The sequence below is a fragment of the Macaca mulatta genome, chromosome 16 (genome assembly GCF_049350105.2).
Source record: "Macaca mulatta isolate MMU2019108-1 chromosome 16, T2T-MMU8v2.0, whole genome shotgun sequence".
In the NCBI taxonomy this organism is placed as follows: Eukaryota; Metazoa; Chordata; class Mammalia; order Primates; family Cercopithecidae; genus Macaca; species Macaca mulatta.
The window spans coordinates 86,691,443-86,710,634 of record NC_133421.1 but is presented as its reverse complement, the minus strand read 5'-3'; the positions used below and the strand labels follow the sequence as shown (position 1 = coordinate 86,710,634).

Sequence of the window (19,192 nt, the reverse complement as noted above, 5' to 3'; positions counted from 1 at the left end):
AGGCAGAGCTCCTTATGCATAAAACAGGAGGGTTTTTCCTCCGCAGCTAATCAGAACCTCTGGGCGGAAAGACTGCAAATGAAGGGCCTCGTCAAGTCATTTCCCTTGCAAATGAAGCTGCCGCTCCGGCGCTTTTGCCTCTTTCATACCTCATCAACACCGCAGGTGACCCGGGGCCCGCTGCTCGGCTCGAACCCGCGCCGGGGAGCTATTTGGCACATTTCAATTAGCGTGACGGGTGCCTGGTAAACCACCGAGGCCGGCTGCGGGCACCTGCAATCCCTGACCCCCGACGCCCTCCCCGAGACCCTGGAGACGCGGCTCCGCCCCCACCGGTAATTAGCAGATTTTCAAGGCCGAGGTCCCCAAAGCCCAGCCCAGCTGGAGAGATGAGCGCTGCGGTCCTGCCGCGCACTCCACCGCCAGCCTCTCGGGAGTCAAGGGATCCGCCTTCAGGGTGTAAGTGCGGCTGGGGGGCCTCGGGAGGGGAAGGGTGGTGTCTGGGGGGTCCAGGCCAGTTCTTAGGGCAGACGGCTACGGGCCACGTCCGCCCGCAGAGCTCAGCTTCAGATACACCCAGAGAGAAAGAAAACCTCAAGCCGCTCACCCTCTGGGTGCCTCAAAGTCTTTCTATCTGTAACATAGGCCAATGAAATTACCTACCTTGTAGGGACTTAGGAGTAAATGAGATGATCTGGGTATAGACTTGCCCGCAGTATCTGGAACTTAGGAAGTGCTCAGTAGGGGCCAGGCGCGGTGGCTCACGCCTGTAATCCCAACACTTTAGGAGGCCAAGGCGGGAGGATCGCCTGAGGTCAGGAGTTCGAGACCAGCCTGGCCAACATGGTGAACTCTTGTCTCTACCAAAAATACAAAACATTAGCCGGGCGTGGTGGCGCACGCCTGTAGTCCCAGTTACTCAGGAGGCTGAGGCAGAAGAATCGCTTGAACCTGGGAGGCGGAGGTGGCAGTGAGCCGAGATGGCACCATTGCACTCCAGCCTGGGCGACCAGCAAAACTAAAAAAAAAAAGAGAGAAAGTGCTCAATAGATGCTAGTCACGATTTTTGTTAATATTCTATCAGCGCTTTCCCTCAGTGCAGATATCAAATCCACCACACAGTGTACAGTGATCCTACTATAGAAACAACCACTTACCGTGAGAGAGAGGATGAATTACTTGACCTCTGTGCTGCTGTTCTTGAGCATAAATAATGTACCTATTTTGCCTGGCGGAGTGGCTCATGCCTGTAGTCCCAGCACTTTGGGAGGCTAAGGCAGGAGGGTTGCTTGAGGTCAGGAGTTCGAGATCAGCCTGGGCAACAGAGCAAGATCCCGACTCTACAAAAAGTAAAAAGATTAGTTGGGCCTCGTAGTGTGCACCTGTAGTCCCAGCTACTGAGGAGGCTGAAGTGGGAGGGCCACTTGAGCTCCTCAACCTCCTGGTTGAGGCTGCAGTGAGCTGTTATCGGACCACTGTACTCTAGCCAGGGCAATGGAGTGAGATCTGTCTCTAAAAATAAAGTACCTATTTTGTGGGGTTACTTGGGGGACTGACAGATAACAGAACTCAAGTGCTCTTTAAGGACTTTGAACCAGATTGCTGCATCCAAATCCTGGCCCCACCCCACCTCGCTGTGTGACCTTGGGCAAGCTACTTCAAGTGTCTGTGTTCTTCCTCTTAGCGTGGGGGCCTGTAGTAGTTCTCACTACGAGGACTATAAGGCATTGCTAGAGAATACTTTTTATAAAGGAATATCATGGCTCCATCAGATAGAACAAACAAATGACCATGATTTTATTTAACTCATTAATTCATGAGGGAGCCTGCAAGGTGCCACAACCAAGTTCAAAGGAGAATTCAAAGAGCATACCTCAGTAGACAGTCAGGAAATGAATTTACAAATAGATGCAAAACTGGCCATGAGGCAGGAATCAATTGCATTCCATCCAAAGCTTCCTCCTTGGCACTGAGCTTGGGTGTGGGGACCCCTTGCCAGGGCTTCTGAGGCCAGAGCTCCTGGGATCATCACGGCCTTTTCAGCCATCCCTTTTCAGGACCTGTCACCTTGTAGGGAGACTGCTAGAACTGGGACACAGGTTCCCCCATCCTCCGAATCATCTGCCCTCAAGCTCCAATCCTCTTCCTTTCTGGGGAAGTGACATTTAGTGAAACTATCTCCCATTCTCCAAGGCTCAGAGCCGTCCCACCCTCAGAATTTTATCTTCCACCCTCCTAGCCCTTAGGGGTGGATGAGAGAGAGAGAGAGAGAGAGAGAGAGAGAGAGAGAGAGAGAGAGAGGGTGCGCTCTGAATTTGGATTCTTTTAAAGTGAGGACAAATGACACATTATGGTCACCAGTACTTTAAAATATTGCCTTGCCTCTGTTCAGAGGGCGGCTTCTCAGTTCACCCAGGAGGGAGAGACCCTCAGAACTCTGCCAGTCATCTTCTCAGGGGAGCCTTTCCTGTCCTCACCTCCCACCTCATCCCAGCAGCCTGGCTTGGCATTTCCAGAACTCCAGGGCTTAGCTCAGAGCCTACAGGTGTGGTCTGTCTCCCTGCAATGACCCAGGAACTCTCTGAGGGCAGGGCTGGGTCTTCATCTCTCCACTGTCTGGCATCATCCTGGCAGGGATGGAACTCAACACATACCCCAGCCCCAGTCTCCCAAATGAATGAGCAAACCCTGAGTCTTGGTTTGAGGCTTGGTTCCTGCAGCAGGCTCGCCCCTTCGCCCTGGGAAAGCTCCCAGATGAGCAGCGTTGGGCAGAGGTGCAGGGTCCTCAGCCTCTGGCTTGCCCCACTCTCTTCCACTCTACTCTCCTCTCCTCGATCCACCCCACCTCTGCTAGTTAGAGAAGCTCCTTGGAGATTCCTCTTGAATTTTCATTAATTTCTATTGAATAATTAAAACCAGGAAATTAATACTTTCATCCTAAACCCGAATTGCAGTGTGTGGTTTTTCATAATTATAATTCCACTGTAGCATTAAACTTTCAAGTGAGCCATCCCTCTCGAGGGGCAGAGGGGACAAAGAGCTATGTCCTGGGAGCTTAAACACAGTATTTGGCTCAGGATATGCATGCAGTAATTACTTTTTAATGGATGGATGGATACATGGGTGGGGGGAAACAAAGACCTTTTCAGGACCCAGAAACTGATACCCCAAAACATGGTGCTTTGACATGAGGTGGCCTCAAGGTCTCCCTGACCGCCTCTGCAGTCCTCTGTCTCTCTCAGAGCACAGGATGAAGCTGTTCTGTGAAGTTTCCTTATCTACCCAGATACCAGACCTGCTAAAGAAGGATGCAACTGCCTTCCCTGAGGTGTTTTTTTTGTTGTTGTTGTTGTTGTTGCTGTTTTCGAGACAGAGTCTCACTCTGTTGCCCAGGCTGAAGTGCAGTGACGCCATCTCAGCCATTGCAACCTCCGCCTCCCAGGTTCAAGCAATTCTCCTGCCTCAGCCTCCCAAGTAGCTGGGCCTACAGGCACCCACCACCACACCTGGCTAATTTTTGTATTTTTAGTAGAGACAGGGTTTCACCATGTTGGTCAGGTTGGTCTCAAACACCTGACCTCAAATGATCTGCCTGCCTTGGCCTCCCAAAGTACTGGGATTATAAGGGTGAGCCACCACACCCAGCCACTTCCCCGAGTTTTCATTACTAACTCATATTGCAGGAAGAAAGACTGCAGTCTGTCAACACACCTAAGCAGACTTGTCACACTGCTCTGTGGGCCCAACAGACTCTGACCCAGGCCATTATATGTTCTCCAAGCCCACAGAATCCCCCTGAAAATCATTTACCCTCTTAAAACATCCCTCTTGAAATCATCCCCATTTTCCCACCTTCCTTTCCCCTATGACGAAAAGTCCGTAAGTATCTGTGCTGGATGCGGTAGCTCACGCCTATAATCCCGGCACTTTGGGAGGCCGAGGCGGGCGGATCACCTGAGGTCAGGAGTTCGAGACCAGCCTGGCCAGCATGGCAAAACCCCGTCTCTACTAAAAATACAAAAAAATTAGCCGGGCGTGGTGGCAGGTGCCTGTAATCCCAGCTACTTGGGAGGCTGAGGCAGGAGAATCGCTTGAACCCAGGAGGCGGAGGTTGCAGTGAGCCGAGATCGCACCATTGCACTCCAGCCTGGGGGACAAGAGTGAAACTCGTCTCAAAATTGAAGAAAAAAAAAGGTATATAAGTATCTGTAAGCCACCAAGTTACCGGGTGATCATTCTACAATTCCCCCATGCTGTGCACATTACAACAAATTGTGAACGCCGTTTCTCCTATTAATTAATCTGCCTTTGGTCAACTGATTTTCAGAGAAGCTTCACCCCTACAAGCCCAACAGCCAAGACAGCAGTTTGAAAGCTTCTGAAATTAGGGCTGACACCACTACTTCCTGGGCTTTGTTTCTTTCATCAGGGAAATTGCAGGATACCAAGAGGCAGGAACCTGGTCAAAGAGGCTTTGCTTTTCCTGTATTCTTTTTTTATTTTTTATTTTTTATTTTTTTTGAGAAGGAGTCTCGCTCTGTTGCCCAGGCTGGAGTGCAGTGGTACAATCTTGGCTCACTGCAACTTCTGCCTCCCAGGTTCAAGTGATTCTCCTGCCTCAGCCTCCCAAGTAGCTGGGACTACAGGCCTGTGCCACCACGCCTGGCTAATATTTGTTTGTTTTCAGTACAAATGGGATTTCACCATGTTGACCAGCTGGTTTCAAACTCCTGACCTCAGGTGATCCACCCGCCTTGGCCTCCCAAGTGTTGGGATTACAGGCGTGAGCCACCATGCCTGGTCTTTGCTTTTCCTGTATTCCTATCCAGTGCCAGGCCACCTCACATCCAGGTGTTCCCTGCCCTGCATCCAGCCTTGCCCGAAAGTGGGATTCCTCAAACATGGCATCTGTTCTGGGCCCTGGAACAGGCTGACTGATGAGAAGAAGCAGAAAGGTTTGGTCTGCAGCCCACAGCCTGGACTCTCAGGGACAGCCGGGAGATTGTTCTTGCAGGTGTGGACACCCTTCTAATCCCGATTACTACCTCTCTCGATCCTGGCAGGAATTGGGGTTCCACCATGTCACCCTCGTGGAGCTTTCGTTAGCCTTATTTGGGATACCAAGGGATAAGTGTCCCCTGATTTTACAGAAAGATCAAGAGCCAGTGAATAGGGTTTCCCAGCAAGGGACATGGAGCAGTGCACCTGCAGACGGTCCACGTGCTCGAGGCTGAAGACAGCTCGCTTCCGCGAGGGGTCCGCGCATATTTCCCCCAGGAGGAGGGAAGGACCCAATCATTATCCGGAGTCAATGGTGAGTCCCAGACTCATGTTGTGGGTTGGGGGCAGCAGTGGTTTCTAAGGGGGTCTCCACAGCCAGGGCAGCAGGGAGAGAAGCCGGTGGGAAAGAGATGGGAAGTGAGTGGGATACAGCTTCTAAGGTGAGGCTGCTTCCCAGGCCCACCCTGGGGGCTCCTGAGAGGTAAGAGATGTGGAGGGAAGGCTCTCCAGGCTTATCCCTTGTGTAAGTCGGGATGCCCAGGCTTTTGTTTGTTTGTTTGTTTTTGAGATGGAGTTTTGCTCTTATTGCCCAGGCTGGAGTGCAATGGCGCAATTTCGGCTCACTGCAACCTCTGCCTCCTGGGTCAAGTGATTCTCCTGCCTCAGCCTCTCAAGTAGCTGGGATTACAGGCTTGTGCCACCAAGCCGGCTAATTTTGTATTTTCAGTAGAGACAGGGTTTCTCCGTGTTGGTCAGGCTGGTCTCAACCTCCTGACCTTAGGTGATCCACCCGCCTCGGCCTCCCAAAGTGCTAGGATTATAGGCGTGAGCCACCACGCCTGGCCAGGCTTTTCAGGTCAGTGCTCCCACCTGGCCAATCAGAAGCCCCCAGGAGCCGCATACCTCACTACCACCCATCTAAGCGCCTCTCCATGGTGGGGCCCTCCCTATAGATGCTGAGCTTTTTGAGGATGAGGATGGCTATGTTTACCACTATATCTCGAGGGTCAGGTCCAGGGCCACCCACAGGGCTGGAGTTCAGCAACTCTTACAGAGAATGGGTCTGATCCTCACTCTACCCTCCCTGCTCTGCTCCACCCACGCTAGCCTCTTTCCTCCATCTTGCACCTGCCTCAGGGCCTTTGCACAGGCTGTTCCTGCTACCTGGAACAGGTACCTCGTCCCTTTAGCTCACTCCCTCACTTCCTGCCCAAATGTCATGTCCTTGAGATCTCCCTAGAAACCCAGGACTACCTTCCCACCTTCCACACTCCCTCGCCCTCTTGCTATGAGTTTCTCTATGACATGTATTAAATATTTGTTTATTGTCTGTCTTCTGCCAACTGCATTATAAGCTCCCCAAGAGCGGGCGCCTTCTTTGGTGCACAGCTGTAGCTCCAGAGTGTGGTGCTTGCAGGCAGCAGGTTCTCAATAAACTCTTGATGAATGAATGAATGAATGAATGAATCACCTTCCCTGGCCAGGGAAGGAGCACAGGGCACTGGGCCTAATTGGGGAAACCTGTTCCCTTTAGACTCAGCTGGCATGCAGGGGCCAAGTGGCCTGAGTTTGGCACCAGGGATTTCATCCTCTCCCTCTGTAGCAAACGGTCACCTGCTTCCAGGCCATCCTGTTCCCTCCCTGCTGGTGGCCATGGCTGCACCAGCCCTCTCAGACTGAAGACCCACTCTGATTTTTGGGACCACACTCCTCCAGGTCCTCCCCACGGTTTCTGGCTGTACCCTCACCCTCAGGACCAACCTCCTCTCCTCCTCCCATCATCTCAGGCTCCATCTGCAAAGGTGGAATCAGAGAGAGGCCCAGACTGTACTGGGCAACCAAGCCAGTGTTCCATTTCAAATTGACGTTTAAAAGATGCCACTTTTAATTATGCTTGAGTGCAGTGTACCCTGAGGCCTTTTGTGGTAAATGGCTCTCAATAAACCCAGTTTATTCATTAATTATTATGAATTATTTTCTTAAGTAGTGGCAAGGGGAGGCAGGGCCACTCTCAGACCGCAAGTCACACGTTGACTGTCAAATCCTCGATGAGCAGGCTCAGAGGAGCTGCCTGTGCTGGCTTCAACCAGCTCGCCTGGCCCCGGGCTGGGGTGCAGGAGACCCTGGACTGAGGCGGGGCTTCCAGAGCGTGGGGCAGGGCTGAGGGAAAGGAGGGCCTAGAGGAGCCATGGGCCACACCAGACAAAAATACCTTCCACCAGGGTGGCACTTCACCTTTGGGAAGCTCTTTCACTGGATAATGAAGACTTCTGTCTTCGGCAAAGTGGGGAAGAGAAGAGAATTACCATTACCACCAGCCAAGGCACCTGACACGTGTGGTCAGTGGTGAACTGGTAAGCTCGCTCTCCAGAAACAAAACAATCATCCAACATTTCTTTCTTCTTCTTTTTTTCTTTTGAGACGGGGTCTCGCTCTGTTACCCAGGCTGGAGTGCAGGGGCGCGATCTCGGCTCACTGCAGCCTCAACCTCCCAGGCTCAAGTGATCTTCCCACCTCAGCCTCCTAAGTACCTGGGACTACAGGCGCAGCACCACCACACCTGCCTAATTTTTGTAATTTTGTTTGTAGAGATGGGGTTTCGCCATGTTGCCCAAGCTGGTCTCGAACTCCTGAGCTCAAGTGATCCTCCCACCTCGATCTCCCAAAGTGCTGGGATTACAGGCCACTGCACCTGGCCTACCAATTCATTATTCATGGTTCTGTAATATTCCACTGTAGGGGCGTACAGGTCCCTTCACTTACCAGCTCCTCACTACTGGGCCATTCCCCACTTTTCATTATTCTAAACAAATCTGATGAACAGGCTTTTGCATAAATATCTACCCATACCCTCATTCACTTACCTCGGTGACATTTCTTTTTTTTTTTTTTTTTTTTTTTTGAGACAGAGTCTTGCTCCGTCGCCCAGGCTGGAGTGCAGTGGCCAGATCTCAGCTCATTGCAAGCTCCGCCTCCCAGGTTTACGCCACTCTCCTGCCTCCGCCTCCCGAGTAGCTGGGACTACAGGCGCCCGCCACCTTGCCTGGCTGGTTTTTTGTATTTTTTTAGTAGAGACGGGGTTTCACCGTGTTAGCCAGGATGGTCTCGATCTCCTGACTTCGAGATCCGCCTGCCTCGGCCTCCCAAAGTGCTGGGATTACAGGTTTGAGCCACCACGCCCGGCCCCTCACTGACATTTCTAAAGGTGAAATTACCTGATCATAGGACATGTGTTTTTAAGGCTTTGATGCACATTACTTAACTAATCTCGGGAAGAATGGTGATAAATTATACCCCAAAGTCAGCACTTTGGGAGGCCGAGATGGGCGGATCACTTGAGGTCAGGAGTTGGAGACCAGCCTGGCCAACATGCTGAAACCCCGTCTCTACTAAAAATACAAAAATTAGCGGGTGTGGTGGCAGGTGCCTGTAATCCCAGCTACTAGGGAGGCTGAGGCAAGAGAATCGCTTGAACCCAGAAGGCGGAGGCTGCAGTGAGCCAAGATCACACCACTGCACTCCAGCCTGGGCAAAAGAGTAAGACTCGGTCTCAAAAAAATATATGGATGGATAGATAGATAGATAGATAGATAGATAGATAGATAGATAGATATAGGTATATATATAGATATATAGGTATATAGATATAGGTATATATATATAGATAGATATAGGTGTGTGTATATATATAGGGGTGTGTGTGTGTGTGTGTGTGTATATATGCCCCAAGGAAAGCTGTGTATAAGGGATCACAATGATCTTTATATACAAAATCTAGAACAAGGAAAAATGCAAATAAGAAATAACAAGTCCTGATTTCTAGCGCTTGCCAGTTTCCATGGTGTAATACTCCCACCCTGGCCAGTCTGGAGATACTAACAATTTAACAACTGGCTTGCAAAATTCCTGAAAATCTAACAACCATCTCTGGCAGCTCATGGGAGCTGACCCCAGCACCTTTGTGTGTGTGATGAGATTTACTCCTTCCCTGAAAGGAGGTCATGGTGAGTAATTTTATCTGTCAGCTTGACTGGGCCATGGGGTACTCAGGTACTGGTCAAACATTCTGGGTGTTTCTCTGAGAGTGTTTCTGGATGAGATTAACATTTGAAGGCCTGGTGCAGTGGCTTATGCCTGTAATCCCAGCACTTTGGGAGGCCAAGGTGGCCAGATCGCTTGAGCTCAGGAGTTCGAGACCAGTCTGGGCAACACAACAAAACCCCATTTCTACTAAAAATATAACAATTAGCTGGGCATGGAGGCACATACCTATAGTCCCAGCTACCTGGGAGGCTAAGGTGGGAGGATCACTTGAGCCTAGGAAGTTGAGGCTGCAGTAAGCTGTGCTCACACCAGTGCACTCCAACCTGGGCAACAGAATGAGACCCTCTCTCCAAAAAAAAAAAAAAAAAAAAAAGAGGGAGGCAGGAGAGTCAGCATCAGAGGGATGAGATATACAGGAAGGACTTGACTGGTCATTGCTGGTTCTAAAGATGCAGGAAGGAATCAAGAACCAGGGAGTGCAGGCAGCCTCTAGAAAACAGAAGAGGAAGAAAATTGATTCTGCTACAGCCTCCAAGAGGGATGCAGGCAGCCCTGCTGACACATTGATTTTAGCCCAGTGAGGGCCGTTCCAGACTTCTGATGTTCAGGACTGTAAGATATATTGTGTTATTTTATGCCACTAAATTTGTGGCCATTTGTTTCCAACACAGTGGTATTTAACCAGGTGATGGAACAAAATTTCAGAGAGGTAAACTCTGTGGGTCACAGCTAGTGATGGGGGCCCAAAACAGGGTTTGACCCCGGGGCTGTCTGACTCCATGGCCTACGTTCTTTATTATATCCCAGGAGAGAAGTCACTCTTTACATGAAAGCACCTCTGGGAAGGTTGACAACTTCGTCCTATGTCAGGCACGGGAACTGGGCAGCCTTTCTTTATGAAACACCAGAAAATAAAAGAAACCGGCCGGGCGCGGTGGCTCTGTCACCCTAGCACTTTGGGAGGCCAAGGCCAAGATCACTTGAGGTCAGGAGTGCGAGATCAGCCTGGCCAGCATGGCGAAACCCTATCTCTACTAAAAATACAGAAAAATAGCCAGGAGTGGTGGGCGCCTGTAACTCCAGCTACGTGAGAGGCTGAGGCGGGAGAATTGCTTGAACCCAGGAGGTAGAGGTTGTAGTGATCCAGGATCGCGCCACTGCACTCCAGCCTGGGTGACAGAGCACGAGACTCAGTCAAGAGAAGAGAAGAAAAGCAGAGGGGAGAGAAGCGGAGAAGAAGAGAAAGGAAAAGAAAGAAGAGAAAGGAAAGGAAAATGCAAAGAAAAGGAAAGGAACCACCACAAGCAACCACATCCAGCTTAAGGCAGAGATGAGCTTGCAAGGAGGGGAAGCCCAAGGGCCAGAGTGAACCAGGAGCTGAAAACCAGATGGTGGCCGCGTGAGTGTGGCCTGCGCGGGCCGAGGCTTCCCGGTCCTGGGGTCCAGGGCTTGGACTCTGACTCCTCTATGGAGATGAGAGGTGTGGCCTTGGGGATGGACACGCAGAATCGAGACCCCTGCGGAAAGCCAGGCCCCTTCAGGACTGCGGCCTCTGTGGAAGGACAGAGAAAAACACCCATCCCCAGCACCGGCAGATGGAGGGGGGGTCTGTCATTGGGAAAAGGAAGATTGGAGATACTGGCAGAGCAGTCTCCAGAACTGATGAAAACCAGGCACCAGCAGATTCAAGAAGCCGGCTTAAGTCCCCAGCAGGTCCCAGCCCTGGACACAGGGGCTCGGGACTCAGCCACTAGACAGGAGACTGTACCCTCCAGGCCTAGTGCCTTACCAAGCACTGCTCCTGGGAGAATGTTTGCTGAACGGATGGTGATGGGGAGAGGGAAAAGAGAGGGGAAAGTGAGGGTGTCTAAATCTGGCTTGAGACAAGGCTGGGGGATTCATAGTCTCTACCCACCCTCCACCTTCAGAGGTCCAAGGATCGGGTGGGCACCAGCATGGGGCTGGGGGAGCCATGGGGGCCAGGGGTATCTTCTGTGGGCCCAAGGAGCCCTCCCAGGGCTGAGACCCCAGCCTGAAACTCTCCCAGCACTCCAAAAGCCAAATCCCACCCAGCTCTGGGCTACTCCATGGGGCCCCAGGCTGGAGAAGACCCCCGGCAAAGGTTCTCTAAGGAAGAGGCGGCTGGTGGTCAGGCCTGGGCAGCTGTGAGAGGTGAGAGTTGAATGGGGAGAAAGTGCTTTGTTGGCTTCACGCCCCAACATCAGGGGGAACCAGCTGCACCGTTTCCCCAGAATCATGGTCTCTTGAGCCCAATATTCAAATATATGCAGACATCGGAGCCTGGACTATTTTTAGCTGAGACCCGGAGATGATCTCAGGCTGACTCGAGTGAGGGGGGCCAGTCCCAGAGGAGCACAGAATCAACCTGAAAAGTCCAGCTTGAGGACCACCCCCGTCTCCTGCTATAAGCGCCTGGATTCTGCACCCCAGGTGCCCTGAAGGTCTGTGTTGTGGGTGTTTATTTGGGGCGGGGGGACTGGTCTGGATCCCTGGGGGGCTGCGTTCTTTTTCCTTCGAGGCTTTTCTTCAGCAAACACTTTGCTTTTCTGAGAAAAGATAAAGCGGGCTGCACACTGGAGCCAGCAGCCTGACCGGGGGGCCGTTTAACTCCTGAGTCAGGACGCGTAGCTCGGCCTCTGTTATTATCTTCAAAGGCAGAAGTCTGACCCTTCTGTATGTGCCTCCCTGGGCTGTTATAATAACTTACCACAGCTGTGGCTTAAAACCACAGGAGCCTATTTCCTCACAGTTCTGGAGGCCCGAAGTCCAGCATCAGGGTGCCAGCAGGGCCGTGTTCCCTCTGAAGGCGCTAGAGAAGGGTCCTTCTTTGCCCTCCCAGCTTCCGGCAGTCACCAGCAGCCCTTAGTATTTGCTGGGGCAGCTGCATGGCTCTGATCTCTGCCTCTGTCTTCACAGGGATTTCTCCCTGTGTGTCCCTGGGTCCTCTTCTGATAAGGACACCAGTCATCGGGCTTAGGACCCGTGCTAATCCAGTCTGGCCTCCTCTCAAATTGATGAACATCTGGAAACACCCTATTTCCAAGTAAGATCCTATTCACAGGCACCAGGGGTGCCTTCAATGCATCTTTTGCGGGGGAACATAATTCAACCCACAGCATCTTCTGCGTTGTTCTGCCCGAGGACAGCCACCCCTCCAGCAGCCGCGGTGAGGAGAAGGCCCCCCAGGTTTGGGGTTTCTAATCTTGGGTGGCAGCAGGCTGGGAACCGGGGACCACTTGAGCCTTACTGTGCTCTCCTGCCAGGAGGGGCGGCAGCTCCTTGCCCCTGGAGACAGTGCGGCTCCCGAGAGCAGCTGAGTGCCTTGCAGTCATCAACAGCCACCTCATCTCAGTGGCAGCACCTGGAATCTTACCTGCCTTACCTCCTTTAGTCCTCAACACCTGTGTCCCAGGATGATGTCCCTTATTCTACAGAGGAGGAAGCTGAAGTGCAAACTAAGAGGAAGTTCTGCAGCAGCAGGTTGGGTGCCGGGTGCCAGCCCGGCGAGGAGCTCGGTGCTGTTGCGAGGACTGTGACAGGGCTTTCACCCCATCTTCCCTTCTGAGCCGGGCTTGTCGGGATGGGGTGGCGGGGTCTGCGCCTGCACAGCCAAGGAGGAGCAGGGCAGCCTCTCCCTAGCACAGTCCTGAAAAGAGGACCCCGTCCCCATTAAGGGAATGCATTGATCCCTTTTAGAGAGTGCTAGGCCAATACATGGAGGAGCCAGTGCGGTCAGGCAGAAAGGGGTGGATAAACCTAAACCCTGCGGACCTCTTTTTTGAGACCCCAAACTGCTCTTGACCCCCAGAGGTCAGATCTTCCCCAGGGGAGGGTGTGGGAAGGTGGGGTTAGGGAACATACGGAGTCTTTGGGAGCCTTCTAAGTCAGCCGAGGGAGTTGGGGCAGCCGCAGGGCCAGAGCACAGGGAAGGCAGGTCCACCAGGTCTAGCTGCTCGGCCTCCAGCCCCGCCAGGCTCAGTTAAGAGGGTGCCTTGGCTGCCAAGAGAAGAACCCAGGGTAGGGACTGCCTCCTGGACCTCCACAGGCAGCTGGCCTCCTACAGGCCTGCTGGGAGCTGGGACCCTGTCCCCTCTGCTGCCCTCCAGCTTTCCTGGCTCTGGGGGATGGAACTCGTTACCAGCCTCCCACTCATGTTATTTCTCGTGCCCTTGAACTTCAGGACTGTCTTGGAGCCACCGAGGCCTGTTTGCATCCTTTGCCCCCAGGTCCAGCTGGATCCCCCCGCCTTTTCCTCCACTGGGCTCAGCCTAGTGGACCCTGGGCTGCAAGAGAAGTTGCGTCAGCCCACGTGCTGGGGCTGGAGGCCAAGGCTTCAAATGAGGCCTCCCCGAGTTGGTACGCAACTCCTTGGAGGGCAAAGCCACGAGGGCTGCAGAGGAGCTAGCCAGGTATGATGGGTGAGTGCAGTGGTTCACAGCAGAACCACATTAGACACACAGAGGAGTGCTTTATGAAACTCGGATGCCTAGCTGGGTGCGGTGGCTCACGCCTGTAATCCCAGCACTTGGGTAGGCCGAGGTGGGAGGATCGCTTGAGCCTAGGAGTTTGACACAAGTCTACGCAACATAGTGAGACCCCCCCTCCACCACCCATCTCTATAAAAAAAAAATTAGCCAGGTTTGGTGACACTCGCCTGTGGCCCCAGCTACTCAGGAAGCTGAAGTGGGAAGATTGCTTGAGCCCAGAAGTTTGAGAGCTCCAGCCTGGGTGACAGAGTGAGACCCTGACTCTAAGAAATTTTTTTTTTTTTTTTTTGAGATGGAGTCTCAACCTCCACCTCCTAGGCTCAAGTGATTCTCCTGCCTCAGCCTCCCAAGTAGCTGGGATTACAGGCGTGCACCACCATGCCCAGCTAATTTTTGTATTTTTAGTAGAGACAGGGTTTCACCATGTTGGTCAGGCTGGTCTCGAACTCCTGACCTCAAGTGATCTGCCCGCCTCGGCCTCCTAAAGTGCTGGGATTGTGGGCGTGAGCCACCGTGCCTGGCCCTGCCTAGATATTTTGGTTTTTGGCTTAATTCGCTCCTCAGGTGAGTCCACAGGCTGAGGGACTTCATCACACCTGTTTCCTCACCTGTGCGTGGGGAGGGGTGGTCACCTGGCAGGGTGGTGCTGAGGCCAGCTCGTGCCTGCCCTTCCCTCCACTGTTCAGAGTTGGGCCAGGGCTGAAGGAGGCGTGGCCAACTTCAGAGGCAGGCATGGGAGCCGCAGCTCTGCCTGGCACTGACATCCGGGGCTGCAAATTCGTTCTAATTCTCAACTTCTCTCCCTCTACTGCCAGCCAGCCCCTCCAGCTTCATTTAAAAGTTCAGACAGGATTCAAAAGTAGGCTGATATATAAAGACCTATTAAAACTCAGCAATAAGAAAACAACTCAATTAAAAAATGGGCAAAAGACCTGAACAGACACCTCGCCAAAGATGATACACAGATGGCAAATAAATATATATGTCACATCATATGTTATCAGGGAAATGCAAATTAAAACAGCAATGAGATACCACTGCACATCTATCAGAATGGCCCAAATCCAAAACACTAACAACCCCAAATGCTGATGAGGCTGTGGAACAACAGGAATTCTCATTCAGGGCTGGTAATACAAAATGCTGCAGCCATTTTGGAAGACAGCTTAGCAGTTTCTTACAAAGCTAAACGTACTTTTACCATATGATCCAGCAATCGTGTTCCTTGGCATTTACCTGAATTAGTTGGAAATTGTGTCCAGGAGCTTCTGGACAGCTGCACATGTGGAGGTTCCTGGAAGGTGGCCATCCAGGGAGGGCATGGAAGTTCCATGTCCTCCGCCCCCCTCATACCTCGCCCTACACATCTCTTCATCTGTATCCTCTGCAAAATCCTTTACAATAAACCGGTAAACCTAGGTATGGCCACGTGACTAAGCTCTGGCCAATGCAGCACAATCAGAATTGGCATGAGCTGACTCCCCCCCTCTCCTTTTTCTCTTTCGTTGGATGGAATGAGGCCTTAGAAGGGAGCCATCTTGGACCAGATGAGGGCAAGAGTCCAGAAATGCTGGAAGACCAAGATGCATCTTTGGCAGATGATATTTTCCAAAGATAGAGGCAACACTATATCCCATTCCACAAGCGCTTCTTCTACTGTGACTTTGACACCCCTCCCATTGAGAGGTGGCATCTATGTTTCCTCCTCACGAACTGTAGCAGGAGGGGCTTTGTGACTCCCTCCACCAATAGAGAATGCCAGCATCGACAGCGTGTGGCTTCCAAGGCTAGTTAAAAGAAAAAAAAATGCCTTTCACTTCCATCTTGTTCTCCTGGGACGTTCACTCTGGGAACCCAGCCACCATGCTGCAAGGAAGCACAAGAGTCCTGGGAAAGGCCCACGTGGATGGGAACCATGGGCCCCAGCCCAAATCCCCTGCTGAGCTCCCCAGCTGACAGCACCAACTTGTCAGCCACGAGTGAGCTGTCCTGGAAGTGATTCTCCAGCCTCCGGGCGAGCCACCTCAGCTGATGCCACGTGAAGCAGAGACAAATTACCTCCACCAAGCCCTGCCCAAATTGCAGATCTGTGAGCAAAACAAATGACTATGATTGTTATAAGCAAAAAAGAAAATAGAAAAGAAAATGGATTCCACTCAAAAACTTGGACGTGAACGTTTATAGCAGCTTTATTCAGAACTGCCAAAGCTTGGAGGCAACCAAGATGTCCTGCAGTAGGTGAATCTGTAAACAAACTGTGATGCATCCAGACAATGGAATATTATTCACAGCTAAATGGAAATGAGGCATCAAGCCATGAGAAGATGCGGAGGAATCTTAGATGCATGTTACTAGGGGAAAGGAGCCAATCTGAGAAGGCTGTAATCTAAGAAGACTGTAAGGGCTCCAACTACCTGATGATCTGGAAAAGGTAAAGCTGTGGAAACGGTTGTAAGATCAGTGGTTTTCCAGGGTTAGAAGGAGGGAGGGATGTATAGGGGAGCACAGAGGACTTTTAGGGCAATGGAACCACTCTGTATGGTGCCGTAATAGTGGATACATCTCATTCAAGATTTGTCAAAACACGTAGAATACACAGCACCAGGAGTGAGCTGCAAGGTGAACTGTGTTTGGTTGATGATGTCAGTGTGGGCTCATAGATTGGAACGCATGGACCACTCTGGTAGGGGATGTGGATGGTGGGGCTGGCCTGTGTATGTGGGGGAGGTGGCATATGGGAAATCTCTGTACTTTCCACCCAACTTTGCTGTGAACATAAAACTGCTCAAAAAAAAAATTTTTTTTTTTTTTTTTTTTTTTTGAGACAGGGTCTCACTGTCACTTAGGCTAGAGTGCAGTGGTGCAGCACAATCACAGTTCACTGTAGCCTGGACCTCCTGGGCTCAAGTGATCAAGGGATCCTCCCACTTCAGCCTCCGAGTAGCTGGGACCACAGGCACTTGCCACCACACTAGCTAATTTTTAAATAATTTTTGTAGGCTGGGTGCAGTGGGTCATGCCTGTAATTCCAGCACTTTGGGAGGCCGAGGCGGGTGGATCACCTAAGGTCAGTAGTTCGAAACCAGTCTGGTTAACATGGCAAAACCCTGTCTCTACTAAAAATACAAAAAATTAGCTGGGCGTGGTGGCAGGTGCCTGTAATCCTAGCAATCTCAGCTACTCGGGAGGCTGAGGCAGGAGAATTGCTCAAACCCAGGAGGCGGAGGTTGCAGCGAGCCGAGATCCCACCACTGTACTCCAGCCTGGGTGACAGAGTGAGACTCCATCTCAAAAAAATAAAAATAATAACAATTTTTGTAGAGATGGGTTCTTGCCATGTTGCTTGAACTCCTGGGCTTAAGTGATCCTTCTACCTCAGATTCTCCCACTTTGGCCTCCCAAAATGCTGAGAAAACAGGCGTGAGCCACCGTACCTGGCTTTTGTTTGTTTGTTTGTTTTCTAACTAGGTTCAGTTCCTAAAAGAAGGCCTTGGCCAGGTTTCTGAGCGCTACCCCCCTCCTGCTGGACAAGACCATGGAAAATGCCTGGCTCAGCTATCTTTTTCTCAGCCTCTTTTAAGCAGCATAGCAGAGAGGGACAGAAGCAGAGACAGAGAGGGACTGAGATCTGGGCTTTTCCTCCAGCTGCACGATATGGACCAGGCCTCTGGTCTCTTTGGGCCTCCATCTGTAAAATGAGGGGACAGGAGGAATTCTGATGGCGTAGCTTGAGCAGATTTGGTTGTATGAGGACTCTTACCTGGCATTACATGCTGGAACAAGGAAATGGCCATAGTGACTGTTAATTAAAAACTGGCATCGAGTTATTGGTACTCTCATGTTTGAAATACCTTCTAGAACCTGCTTGGTCTAGACCAGCTGTTCTCAAAGTGTGGGCCCTTGCCCCCTGTAGCAGCAGCAGCACCCAGAGTTTTTTTTGTTTGTTTTTGTTTTTGTTTAGACAGATGAGGTCTGTGTTATCCAGGCTGGTCTCCAAGTCAAGCATCGGGCTCCCAAGTGCTGGGATTACAGGTGTGAGCCACCATGCCTGGCTTTTTTTTTTTTTTTTTTTTTTTGAGATAAGGTCTTGCTCTGTTGCCCAGGCTACAGTGCAGTGGCACAATCATGGCTCACTGCAGCCTCAAACTCCTAGGCTCAAGCCATCCTCCCACCTCAGCCTCCTGAGTAGCTGGGAACACCACCAACCTTGGCTTTCTTTTCTTTTTCTTTTTTTTTTTTTTTTTTTTTGGTAGAAACAAGGTCTCATTATGTTGCCCAGGCTGGTCTCAAACTCCTGGGCTCAAGCAATCCTCCCACCCACCTGGAGCTTATTAAAGACTCAAATCCCAGGGTCCAACCCCAGACCTGCTGAATCAGACGCTCTGCAGGTGGGGCCCGGCAACCTGTGTTTCAGTAAGCTCGGGAATCAGGCGACTCTGATGCATGCCAAAATTTGAGAACCACTGGCCTGGAACAGGGTGTGTCAAGCTTGGCGCTGCTGACGCTCCAGGCCAGATCTTCCTGTGTCGTGGGGCTGTCCTGTGCACTGGAGGATGCTGCCAGCATCCTTGGACTCTACCCCACTGGAGGCTAATAGCATGCTACCCCTGCCTCAAGTCACAACAATCCAAAACAGTGCCAGCTGTCCTCCAGGGAACAAAACTGCCCCAGTGGAGAACTCTTGGCTGGAAGGAAGGCCCTGATTGTGCAGCGACTCAAATATAGGATCACATAAAACCGGGAGCGAAGGCTGGGTACGGTAGCTCATGCTTGCAATCCCAGAACTTTGGGAGGCTGAGGCGGGTGGATCACCTGAGGTCAGGAGTTTGAGACCAGCCTGGCCAACATGGTGAAACCCTGTCTCTATTAAATACAAAAATTAGCCGGGTGGTAGCGGGCACCTGTAGTCCCAGCTACTCAGGAGGCTGAGGCAGGAGAATTGCTTGAACCCAGGAGGCGGAGGTTGCAGTGAGGTATGATTATGCCACTGCACTCCAGCCTAGGTGACAGAGCGAGACTCCGTCTCAAAAAAACAAAAAGCCTGGAGCAAAGACCATGCATGCAGGGTCACCATGCCAGGCTGTCACTCTATCCAGCCATTTGCTCCTCACCACGACTTGAAAATGATCCCCATTTTATAGCAAATCTCACCTCTCTGCTTACAAGCTGTGTGACCTTGGGCAAGTTACTTGAACTCTCTGTGCCTCTTGCTGTAAAGTGGAAATATTAATACAACAGCACTTACCTGCTAGGGTAGCTGAGTGCATGAAATGACAACTCAAGCATGGGACAAACTCTCAGCCCAGTGCCTGAGGCAGTAAACACTGGCTCATTTTCTCATGATGTGGCTCAGGCTCTTATCAAAATGGATTTGTGTTCTCTGGCCTCACGCTGCCACTGTCACAGCCAGCTGGAGGTAGGCAGAGGCCAGCCTGAGGTGAACGTGACTGAGTTCGCCACTGCTTGTCAGGGTCCCTGCAGTCACAGCTCTGGGGCAGCTAAGAGACCCTGGGTCTCTGCCATCAGCAGGGACTTCCTTTGGGCGGCTTGAAGCAGACAGCACCCAGCTCCGCAGGCCTAGCGCCCCATGTGCCCCAACTGACACGGAGCAGAGCCCGGGGACCCCGGCCATCTGCCCT

At 51.7% G+C, this 19,192-nt stretch overlaps 2 long non-coding RNA genes across 3 annotated transcripts; both read left to right on the top strand.

Moving 5' to 3' along the window:
- Window positions 1-145: 145 nt before the first annotated feature.
- Window positions 146-19,164, top strand: LOC144335976 (uncharacterized). Of its 2 annotated transcripts, none has more exons than XR_013407327.1 (3): window positions 146-459; window positions 5,064-5,314; window positions 19,080-19,164. It is a non-coding gene; the product is annotated as an uncharacterized LOC144335976 (long non-coding RNA). The 2 variants fall into 2 exon arrangements; XR_013407326.1 differs by lacking the exon at window positions 19,080-19,164 and adding an exon at window positions 6,139-6,452.
- On the top strand, window positions 11,285-15,702 carry LOC144335980 (uncharacterized). Its single transcript, XR_013407331.1, has 3 exons — window positions 11,285-11,507; window positions 11,983-12,232; window positions 12,330-15,702. It is a non-coding gene; the product is annotated as an uncharacterized LOC144335980 (long non-coding RNA).
- Window positions 19,165-19,192: the final 28 nt, after the last annotated feature.